The sequence below is a fragment of the Fukomys damarensis genome, unplaced genomic scaffold (genome assembly GCF_012274545.1).
Source record: "Fukomys damarensis isolate Sample0158 unplaced genomic scaffold, DMR_v1.0_HiC HiC_scaffold_8, whole genome shotgun sequence".
Lineage (NCBI taxonomy): Eukaryota > Metazoa > Chordata > Mammalia > Rodentia > Bathyergidae > Fukomys > Fukomys damarensis.
This window is the reverse complement of record NW_022900920.1, coordinates 27,563,804-27,576,137: the sequence shown is the minus strand read 5'-3', so window position 1 is coordinate 27,576,137 and position 12,334 is coordinate 27,563,804. Positions and strand designations below refer to the sequence as shown.

The 12,334-nt window shown below is 41.9% G+C and overlaps 1 long non-coding RNA gene across 1 annotated transcript in view; it reads right to left on the bottom strand.

Annotated features, from left to right (window-relative positions):
• Positions 1-10,061, bottom strand: part of LOC104863828 — a 36,664-nt gene extending 26,603 nt beyond the window's left edge. Inside the window, exons 1-2 of the long non-coding RNA XR_780696.1 lie at positions 9,383-10,061; positions 773-921 (exon numbers count right to left, since the gene is read on the bottom strand). This is a non-coding gene — a long non-coding RNA (uncharacterized LOC104863828). The remainder of the gene's footprint in view (positions 1-772; positions 922-9,382) is intronic.
• Between the last annotated feature and the right edge of the window lie 2,273 nt (positions 10,062-12,334).

Genomic DNA, 12,334 nt, shown 5'->3' with positions numbered 1-12,334 from the left:
GGATGATAAATACTCTCTCATTCTGTGTTTGGGAAATGAGCAGCTATTAATGTTCAGTAACAGAATTATGTGTTACAAAATAATCATTGCCTCGGAATTCTATTTATGGAAATACTTTCTCAGGAACTTTTAAGATTCATTCCAAAACTAATTTTAAATGCAAAGAAACAAACAACTAAATAATAACAATATCAGAAAGTTACATGCAAAGATGTTCACTGTGGTAGAATTTATATTGAAATAACATAAGAAACAATACGGCAAATGCTCTTGCATTCATGTAGTGAATACTAATTCAGCTACTAAAATAGTCATCTTTTACCTGTGTAATTCCATATGAGATGTTCATATAATATTAGTGTTGTGAAAAGTATCAAATTATGTGTAAAATTTGATAGCTATGTTTATTTCAAATTATTTTTTAAATGCCACCCCCCTCAACAAAGTCCAGAGGTTGCTTTAAGGTAGTTGTACTATTTTTTATCTTCCAAAATTTCTACATTTCCAGAATTTTCTACAGTAACATATATAATTTGTATTATTAAAGTTATCTCCAATGCAATTTGCTTCAATATGCGCACACTTTTGCTGGTAATTCACCAGAAGTCAGACTACACAATCAATAGACATAGCATGTGATTCCTGATGTGAAAGAAATCACAATCAATGAAAAGAAGGAAATGCAAATAAATTCTCACTTAGGGCAGAAGGAAATTGTTTTCCATAGGACGCCAGAAGCAGCACATGGAAATGAATAAAGACAATGACTTACTGGTTAGCAGACAGGGTGAGAATGCTGTGGAGGTCCTTGCTGATTCCCTTGGCCCTAGAAGAAGGGTCGCCCGCTTCATCCCGTGCCCTGTGGCCCAGGGAGCCAGGAATTCTCCTTAGCTGCTGTTGAGTGAAGCCCCCAACTGGGTCCTGTGACAGAAATACATTAAGAGTCACTGAAGACAGAAAATATGTCCCTACTTATAGAACACACGGATTTGTCCATGCTAGAAAATAGGTAAATACCTAAATAATGAACATTGACAAATGTACAGGGAGAAATAACTTTTAGATTTGGCAGACAGAGGGAAAATTGACAAAGAAAAAGAGCAGTAACCATCCTATCAAAAAATAAGAAAATACCAGTTTATCCAATCTCATTGTAAAAAACGAACAAATAAACAAACCACACAAATAAAAACATATTCCAGGATGAAATTCAACAGTTGCCATGCCAACCAGATTGAACAGAATGGAAGAAAATACGTTGGAAGAAAAACAGGTATTTCAGTTCACTCTTCTTGTTTCAAGAAATTTTGCAGTGGTTCAGATGAACTTATACTTTTAATATTCACTAATCTACTTCACCTTAAGTATTATGCTACAGCTGATGTGTGAATTACAATGTTAGAAATACCACACCATCTCCTACTGCCTAGCACTGTTCTTTAAATGATGATTCTTTTAATATTCTAGTCCCTAAAGTAATTTTATGCTTAGAGAAAAAAAGCCTAGCTTTTGGGGGGGGGGTTTAAGATAGTCTTATCTTGTTCACTATAATAAGTGTATTATGACTTCCTTGTTATGTTTCGAATTGCAATCCCCCAAAGCATGAGCTGATGTCCAAACTCCCAGGACCTCAGAAAGTAACCTATTTATAAACTGGGTCTGTGCAGAAGCCAGGAAGGCAGTAAGAGGTCCCTGGGGTCAAGCACCCAATATGACAGGTTCATCACACGAGGGGAGTTGGGAGCAGAGATGGACACACATGCAAGGAAGATCTTACAAAAACAAGGAAAAGCTCATGGAACAATGGAGGCAAAGGCTAAAAGAATTCATTCACAAGTCAAGCAGTGGCAAGTATTGCCAGAACCACCAGAAATGGCCAGAGAAGAGAGGGACATGCTTCACTCCAAGCCCCACAGCCCTCAGAGAAAGAGACCTTGCCCACACTTTGTTTTCAGAATTCTATCTTCCAGAATTGAGAAAAAACACTCCAGTGGTACATGAATCCACCTAGTTTATGACATTTTTATTAAGTCCACTGTTGAAATCTGATTTACAGTTCAAGTAGGCTGAAAATAATTACGTAAATAATTCTCAAAGTTGATGTAAGCAAGAAAGGCCAGGGTAACCGCAGATAATATTCCTCAAAGAACCTTCTATCACAGGTTAGATGGCACCAAGGGCTGCAAAACCTTCACATGACCCCTACCCAGCCTGCACGACTGTCACTCACTACTTTTCCTTGGGTGCACCAGATATATGCCCAGGTGTAGATCCAGCAAGGGGAAAAGAGATTCTGTCACTTCCCTGTCATGCACAACCACGAATATAAATGTTATCAAGACGAAAAGCTGTGGGCTCTCAGGAGTGACAGGCTGGGAGGCTGCCCAGTTTCCTTCTTTGCAGAGGTCTTGCAGTCTTGCGTTCTTGGTTTATTGCAATCCTAATACCAACATCTGGTTTCTAATGGAGGCACCTGCTGTGAGTGGGCCAAAAAATTCATGTTCAAATGTTCAACTCAATTTGTCAGCATCGTTCCACACCCTCTCCCAACATTGGCCTTAAGAAATTAGCTGGCCCCAGATAAAATATAAAATCAGTAGCTATTTCAGGCACCACTGTTTTAGCTAGCAAGATATTTCATTCAATTAGGGTGGTAGATGATGGAAATGCTTTTCATTCTTATCAATTATAAATGACCTTCATTTGGAAAACAACAAGATATACCCAGAGATCAGCCAGCCAGGCTGCTTTGTCTGCAGCTGCAGAGATCCTGACATAGTAAACAATCATATCTGGACTTCTTGATCCATGTTCTGCACTAATTCAATTAGCAATGCATTGCTCTCAGCCTTGCTAATTAGGAAGACACTTCTCTACAGGCTATACAAGTGGTGACAAAACCGTGGCACATGTGCCACAGCTGGCTGATTGTTATCACTGAAAACTCTAAAAAGGTTCGCCATCACTGGGCTAGACTCTGGAATGGAAGGCTATGGAGGAGTCTTCACTCCATCCCAACACCAGGGGAGAAATCAAGGTGGGTATGGATTATCCACAGTTAAGTAATCCACGGGGGCTAACACTGCCACTTAGTCAGAAAAAAAATGATCTGGTTAATCTCTTTCTTCAAAAGATGAACCAGTTATTAATTGTCAACTTGACTGGATGTAGAGTCCTGGAAAGGGGATTGGATCATGGAGGTGTTGTACTCACTAGTAGATTAATCTATGGTTATTCATAGCTGAATGTGATGTTAGGAACTGGGACCTAGGTAGAGTTGGGCTGCAGGAACCTGCTCCAGAAGGTATGTCCCTCTTGCTGGTGCCCTTGCCCTGTGTGCTGCTTCCAAGCCATCAAGAACTCAGCAGCTTGGCTCCAGAACACAACTGCGCTACGTTTCACTCTTGGAGCCCACCAAACATGGACAAAAAACCCTGAAATGGTGAATCAAATTAAACTTTTCTCCCTTTAATTTGGAGGCATTGGTTATTTTTTTAAAGGAAGAGAGAACCTGAACCATACAGGAGAGTAGTACAAAGAGTGTGATGTACCTGACCGTGTTGTTTAGAAGTCTCTGGAACAACCTTGTGGGAAGAGTTTAAAGAACTCTGGAGACTCAGGCAAGGGAAAGCCTTGGATCCTGCAAGCAGTGCTTGACAGATGATCCCGTTGGGGGCCCAGAAGAAGGTGGGAATGCTGATCTGAGTGTGGGGAATGAGGCAAAGCTTCAGAGGTTTCAGGTGAGAATAGGGACAATATGGGAATGTGACTAGACATCATGCATGTCGCACTCTGCCACAGGAAGTTGTCTATATTTTATCCCTGTCCCAAGACTCTGTGTGAGGCTGAATTTAAAAGGGGTGGATTAACCAATCTGGTGAAGATTTCCAGGTAGGCTAACATTCAGGCTGTGGTAAGAGTCATGTTAGTTTTTTTGTTTTGTTTTGTTTTGTTTTGTATTTTAGCCAGATTTATAGTTAAAATTAGGAGAAAATCAGAGGAAAAAGACTTGATACACTTTACATTTGGTCTGAAATGAACCATGTATAAATTTGCATGCAAAAGAGGTGTGGATGAAAGTGATTAGTGCCATTTAAAAGAAAGGAAAGTACTCGGAATTATAACAAGAGTAAAGATACCTTGAAGTCATCATAGGAACCAAAAAGACCATGCCCATCACAGACTTAAAAGTCCCCAAATGAAACCTTCTCACTTGAAAAGAGTCCAAAGATCTTCTCTGAAGCTGTGAGCAGGACACCCTGGCAATTGGTTCCTGGGAATTTACTTCACTATACTCAGACATACAGGCCCTGAGGGGCCCCTCCAGCCATGTCCAAGGAAAGCAGGCTATTAGCAATAGACTTAGGCATACGCCTCATGCTACTGTTTTTGGGGGGTACATGGAATTGTATGTAATAAAGGCTACCATCAAAATTAAAAGGAAGGTCTGGGAAGTCAGACAACGTGCCCCTGAGAGGTGGATACATGAAGCTGTGAGAACAAAGCTAAGGTGGAGTGGAGACCTCAGGAAGTGGGAGAGATTGAGATCTTTGAATAGGCAGTGAGCAGACCCAGGCGAGAAGCAGTATATCCTGTAATCTGAAAGATCATTGAGGAAAGCCCTCTGGAACTTATATCTCATGGCTTTGTGTCCTGGATACTGGTAAGGAGCTACAGGATTCAATGTTTACCCTGTCAGATTTCAGTCTTGTTTTGTTCCAATTATTTACTAACTCCTTATTTCTCCCTTTCAGAATAGGAATATACAGCCAGTGCCATTTTGTTTTAGGGATATATATATATATATAATTTGTTTTGTCTTGTTTACTTTTACAGAAGTTCATATTTAAGAGCTGGCATTAAGTTTCAGAGAAGATTTGGACTTGGACATTAGAATAATGCTGGAAATGTTGAAACTTTAGAAGGTGGTTATTGCATTTTTGCAAAAATGTTTGCATTAATGACTTGTATGCAGGTTATTTGTTCATGCAAAGTGGGATTATGAACTTGTTACTGTGTTTGTTTGGAGATCCCTGGTATTTTAATAGGATGGATAAGGTGTCAAGTTGACAAGGGGCGGAGTTATGCCAGCTACTCTCAATTGCAACATGACTGGATTGAGAGACTTTGGGAAAGACTGCTGGACCAGGGACACTGTACTCATTAATGAATTAAGTGATGTTCACAGCTCAATGTGCTAATAAGAGGCAGGGCCCTATTGGCAGAGGTGACCACCAGGGGCCTGACTTTTGCTGATGCTTTTTCCCTGAGATGTGCTTCCTGTCCACCATAAGCTAAGCAGCTTTGCTCCAGCATGCCCTTTCACTATGGTTTTCAGCCTTGCATGCATCCAATCACAGGCTGAAAGGTCCAAAACTGCGAATCAAAATAAACTCCTTCACTGAGTTGTGAGCACTGGGTATTTTGTCTGCGAAAAGGTAAATCTGATCAATACAGAAGGCCAATCCTAAAATGACCCAAAGTAAACAGTATCTTCTGGGAGACCTTGACTCATGTTTCCACCTGGCTGCTGTTAAGCAAAGCTTATGTGGTTTCTGCAGATAAGTTTCCAGTCCAGAAGAGAAGTTTTGTCTGTTAGTAACAACTGGAAAAGCAGGCAGGTGTTCACTAGCAAATGCATCCAGAATTACACAGTGAAAGTCTGTCATTTGTCATTAACAAATACTTTAAGTGAATGTGTATACAGCCTCCACATTAGATTGAAGTGGGCTTGCATTTCACTTTGGCAATGTTTTAGCCATATTAATATCACTTAACTCTCCGAAAGTTAACCTTATCACCTGAAAAATAGGGATAATGTCAGTTCACCTATAAAACTTTTGAGGTACATGCAATTTTTTGGTTGGATGATTTATGTCCATGTTAATTCTATGAATAATGCAGTTTAGGTACACATAAGGAAACTGCAGTTAACATAAGTTTTCCTTATAAATTTTGGTAAAATGCACACAGTGATTACAATAGGGAAAAAGTGATTTTTAGTTAGAGCAAAGATAAACAAATAATAAATAAAGAGCAGTACTGTCCCTAGTCTTGTCGACAGGACCAATTATAGCTCCACAGGCATAATGGAAAATAGTTTGCACCTACTCTTACAGCTCATGCTTAATGTGCTGCTTGGCAATCTATCTCCCTAACTACTGAATCACAAGCAGGTTGACATAAAAATATAATCCATCCTTGTCTTCCAAATGATTGGCCAGCAGATGAGGAATGGTTGATATATCCATATTGTGGGGTGCATGATTCACAATGGCATTAAAAAGCCCTGCCTGCTTTTATGTACAAGGAGAATAAAGTCTGCAGATAAATTTATGTGTTTCAGCAAGTTAAGCACTCCTGTGCTGAAATGTCTTCGCTCACTCCCCTTTGAACAGTTAATCCTCAGGCCTGTCAGATGCTCTTTTACCAGGTCCTTCCGGATATGAAGTCTGTCGGGGAGAAGCATCTGAAATGTGACTTCGTTTTCAAATAGTGAGAACCAGAAGTTCTGAGTTGCAGTGTCATCATCAGGGACACACAACCCTCTTGGAACCCGTTAAAGGTGAGGTCCTTACAGCCACATGGTCCCCAACGTTCCATTTAGAAAGCAGTCAGACTAGTGCAGTTCCTGCTTTGTTAAGGAGTTATTCTTCTGAAGCAGCCAACGGGTGCAAACCTGAGGGCACAGTGACAACAGCTTAGGCACACATGCTGCTTCTGCACCTCACGTTTCAGAGCGAGTGGAAATAAAGGAACTCAAAATCGTGATTGCACATCTCCAGGACAAAGGGCAATCATTTTGACAGCTATGAAGAGTGCCCTGAGAAATACTGGAAATTGGTTTAAATTCTATCATCCAAGAAACAAAGTGGGGATGTGTTTGTTGCTTGAGTTGGCAGCCTTTATCTGGAATTCTGAAGACTTGAAAAAGGCAAAATTCAGAAAAGCTTTCCTCTAATATCCTGTTTTGCGATTAAGATCACCCAAAATTATCGAGTGATAATGTTTTAGCAGACTGGACTGAGTAACCAAATGTGTACATTATACCCAACTGTTAATATTTAGGCTTCAAACCTTGATTAAGACAAAGTGGATTGGATTTTATATTTTGTGAATATGTTTGAGTAAAAATCTCCAGCATGGTACTGGGTAGTATAAATTCTATAATAACTATATCGTAGATATACCTACTGGGTCCTCATGTAGGACACGTTGCTTCTGCCTTTATAAATTTCCCTGCTGATGTTCACAGAAAACTAGACTCGAAAGTTCCTTGAGTGACTGAAAAATGTTTCCTTCCTCTGGAAAAGTTAAGTCAGGAAGTATTTCTCATCTGCTTAATAGATAATGTCCACCATACAGAGGAAGGAAGCGAGTTTGCCCAGTGGTGTGAGGAAATCACAGCCCACTTTCTCTTCACTGTGTGTATAGCATTTCTAATGCTGTGTGTATAGCATTTCACCACTGAAAAGTGTGTCCAGCAGTCGTGAGCTCTTCAGACAGAAAACAATGGTTGACTGAACTGAGTCACTCTCTTCACCAGTTTTATATCATAGAACAAACTCATGCGCCTCTCTGAAGTGCAGTGCAATGTGTAAGTGGGTGGGTGTTAATTTTTAAAACTGAAATAGGGTCAACATCTTGGTAAAGTTAAGGTAAAGTTTAAATGCTGGCTATGTGTAGTAAGTGCATAATAAATGACAAGTGTTAATGATTTGACTAAAAATACTGTGTGATAAATTTTACATGTCAAGTCCACTGGATCATAGCGTACCCAACTGTGTGGTTTAGCATGTCTGATGTGGTTTAAGTGTGGCTGATCTGTGAAAACGTTTCCACCTGAGACTACCATTCAAAGCTGTAGACTAAATGAAGAAGATTTCCCTTCTGTAAGGGGTGGAAGGCAATTATCCAACCCAATGAAGGCCAGAGTGGAATTAAAGCTTGAAAAGTTGGATTTCTCTCTCTGTCTGATTATCTTCAAGCTGGAACAAGGGTCTGTTTCTTGCTCCGACCTTAGTCTCAGACTGAAACACACAATGGTTAACTCTCTGCCTTCTCAGACCTTTGTTTTAGGCTGAGAACTACCCCAATGGTTCTTTTGCACCTGGCCCTCTCGGGCTCTATAATTAAATTGGGTAAATAGACATCTTCCAGTTGGATCCTTTGCTCTTTAAGAGTGCTGACTAATACAAATATTATGCCTTGAAATGAAGCCTTAACATAAACATTTTCCTCTCTCCACACAACCTTCCTCTTAAATCCAAACATGCCTGGAGCTGCATCATAATGCTATCAATTGAACATCATAAAAAGTATGACATTATATTGCTAAGTAAGAGACATCACAGGGACGTCCACTTAAGACAAGAGGAAGGATAACAAATAGCCCCCAGAAGGTCCTTTGACAAACTTGGTTAAATTTTGCAAAATTTCCCAAGATTCCACATTTGTCCATTCCTTGAAGAGAAACAAACTCCATGTAATAATTGCTACTTTATTATACTAAACTTTGGATAAAACAAGTATCTCAAATCTATAATAAAAGGAAGGAAAGGATACATGAACCAAAGAGAAAAAAGTGGAGGCAATATTTATCATTTTTTAAGCAGAAGAGAAATAGAAAATATGGAAGAAATTCTGCAGTGCTTAAATCCATAAAGGAAATGTGAGTGTGCTTAGGTTTCCCAAAACAGAACAAAAGGCAAAGAAAAAAGTCATACTAATTTTTACAATTCTCTAGATTTGAACTACAGGAGATGTCATTGAATGGGAATGTATGCTGGAATCAATTAACTATCTTTTTGAGCCAACAATGCCCACGTGTGTGACACTAGGCAAAGGTTTTTCATTCTTGACACCTCAGCTTCCTCACCTGTGAGATGGGACAAATAGTTCTGAACTGATGGAACCCCACAAGAGTGCATGTAAATTTATTTAGGCAAACTCTATTGTATAAGTTCTTAATACATAACATCACTGTCACCAGCTAATCCAAGAAACATGAAATAAACACGGCAGGGACAGCCAGATTGGCCAGAAAACAGTAACTGGTCAGAAACCATGACCAATACCAGCCAGATCTGACTGTTAATACTCTAAGTAAACTGACCTACAGCGGAGAATTACGCAAAGGAGCTGAGATCCTGAAGAGAAAGGTTAAGTTGTCTTAGAGGCATCGACGGGCTATGGAAACAGTGTCAAAGAGGAGGGAAATGACAGGGGTAGAGACAGAGGTCTCCTGGGGGGAGAAACTGCCCGAGTAGAACCTCCCTTACTGACTCTAAGAACACCAGAAAAAAATCCAATCTCCCCAGTAATAGAGCACCGATTCCAGACTTTCTGAGCCTGAGGATCACGTCTGGACCTCTCCACCTACCTACTCAGCAAGACAGGAAGAGTTTCACGAATGACCAGGGCAGCAGGCAGACAGAGGAGGCAGCTGGCGCGGGCCTGAGCAGGGGCTCTGCTGCTCTCTAAGGACATGCAGGGCTTTGCTCCTGGCGAGGAGGCGAGTGCTAAAGGCCCACACAGGTTGTCAGAGTCCAAAGGACAACAGTCAGATTTCTCCAGGCCCGGTGCACGCAGATGTACCATGATGAGCCCTGTGAGGCGATACTGCAAGGGTCAGGACGTGGGCCTTGAACGCTGGCTCCGAGGCCCCGGCCAGGGCCGGCCTCCTCCTCCTTGGCGCACCTCCTTCTTCCTGGCTCGCGTGTGGTGCGCGCTCCCCATAAGGCCTCCCACCGACCACAGTCCGTCCTTAGTATTGTTTTCTGTCCTCATGGAGTCTGGAGATGGAGGGGTGTGCTAACTTACAAACTAAAGAGCCTGGGGCCAAAGACAGGAATCCAGTCCACAGCACGGACGAGGGCTCCGGCACACGGGGTGGGTGTGCGCCCGACAGGGTGCAGATCCTGCAGATACTGTGATGAATCAAGCGGGACCCGGGGAACCCACAGCAAGGGACGCCGGGCTCTCCAGGGTCCCTATTCCCGGTCACCGGCAAAGCCGAGGAAGCCCACACCGAAACGCCCCTCACGCCCCGCACGCCCCGCAAGGCGTCCACGCGTCTACGCATCCGCGCGTCTACGCGTCCGCACGTCTATACGTCCTCACGTCTACGCGTCCAGGCGTCCGCGCGCACGCCGGCCTGTGCCCGCATCGGAGCAGAGGGACGGTGACTGAAGGTGGTGTCCTTTTCTAAAGTTCGAGTCTCATGCAGAATGGACCTTTCACGTGATGAGAAGCTCCCAGTCACCCGCTTCATAATTAATGCAACGCCTGCAACTTCCAGAGCTCCCGTTCAGCACCGATTTAAATTCCAGAGCCTCACTGCGGTGTCCAGGAGGAGGCCGACCTGCCTCACCGGTGCGGAGCAGAGAGGGCACGGCCTTACTTTGGATGCCACCCATGTGCCTGTGGCGTGGTGAGTAATTCCCTGAGCCAAGGGCCCAGCATGCATGCTGGGAGTCCGAGGGCGTGACGGGGGGACAGTCAGCACCCCACACAGGCTTTTCTTAATTTTTTCCTGGTTATGCTGCTACCTGCCTTCCCTGATTTTCTTTGTAGACCTGTGTAAAGGATGAGGTAAAGATTACCAGCTTTGCAGTTGCTCCCAGCCCCAGCGCTTCAATGATGGTGTGAAAACTGTTTTAACAGTCGCTAGCTGCTTAGTGTATACCGACCGAGACCAAAGTGCAGAGGTGATGAAATCTGTGTGTGTGCGTCTTCGTTTTCTGTTCTTTGTATGTTTATTTAAACTGGCCACGTTTTACCTTGTCACTGGTAATATGCAGCCAACAAGTAAAAATTTAGTAATAATTTTTAGCTTAAAAAGAATAGATTTTTTAGAACTGGTATATATTAGTGATGCAGAATAATGAGTTTTGGTTTGGCATATTGGCACATTGCATTTCATATTCTAAATATTTTCATCTCCATTACCACCTTTCACGTTTCTCCATTCTCCCTCTAGCATCCTTCGCTTTCTCTAAAAATCTACCTTCTAGTTTCTTCTTCTTTTTCCTTTAGTGATTATTATTTTTAAAATTGATTTTTAAGTTGTTTATTTAAGAAACAAAGGAATGCTTAACTTTCTGAGATTGGCTTATTCTGCCTCCCATGGCGGTCTGTAGTTACAGTCACTTTCAGGCAGATGGCATGATTTTGTTTTTTAAAGCTGATTAACGCACTGTTACTTACGGACTCCACCTTGTCTTTATCCAAGCCTCTACTGATGGGCATCTAGGCTATTTCCAGAATCTAGCTGCTGTAAATGGTGCCACTCTAAACAAGAGTTATACATCACTGCTGCTGTCTTTAATGACTTTGGGAATATACCAAGGAGTCGTGCAGCTGGATCGAACAGTGTATCTGCCTTTTGTGAGGAATCTCTGTATTTATTTCCATGGTGGCTGTACTAGCATTTACTCCACTAATGGGTAGAACGGTGCCGCTCCCCCCGCACCCCCGGTTCTCAGAGAAATCACTCTGTGTGTGTGTGTGTTCTTGATGCTAGCCTTTCTGCCTGGAATGAGGTGGGATCTCACTATAGTTTTGATTCTCATTTTCCTAATGGCTGAAAATGGTGAACATTTTTCCCCCATGTACATTTGTGCGTACTTCTTTTTACATTTTTTTTCAGCTTTGAGTTTATTGGTACATTTTAGGGATACAGTACAGTTACTTTCATTGTTGGGATCTTGTACCTCTACATGACAAGTCTTGGTTCTCATTTTTTCCCCTTCTCTCTGCCCTCCCTTTACCCCCTCCCCCCTCCCCATCTACAAACACTTTATTTCCATCTTTTCATATCTCACATTTTTTTCTTTTCCCTTATTACCCTTCCCCTACCCATCCCACCTTCCCCACACCTTCAGCTCCTTTCCTCCCATTTCTCAATGTCAGTAATCTTATTAGGATCTTCTGTATTATTGCAGATTATTCACACCAGAGAAGCTATTCGGTATTTACACATGTGTGCCTTATTTATTTCACTTAGGAGTATATCTTCAATATGTATCCATTTTCCTATGAATGAATCTATTTTCTCGATCTTTATGGCTGAGTAATATTCCATTTTATAGAAAAACCATATCTTCTTTATCCAGTTTCCAGCGGATGGGCAAATGGGCTGTTTCCAGGTTTTAGCTATTACAAACTGTGCCGCTATAAACATGGGTGTGCATACTTCTCCGTGATATGATTCTTTTAGTTCTTTTGGAAAGATACCCAGCAGAGGGATGGCTGGGTCAAATGGAACCTCCAGTCCAAGTTCTTTGAGGTATCTCCATATTGATTTCCATAGTGGTTGCACTAGTCTGCACTC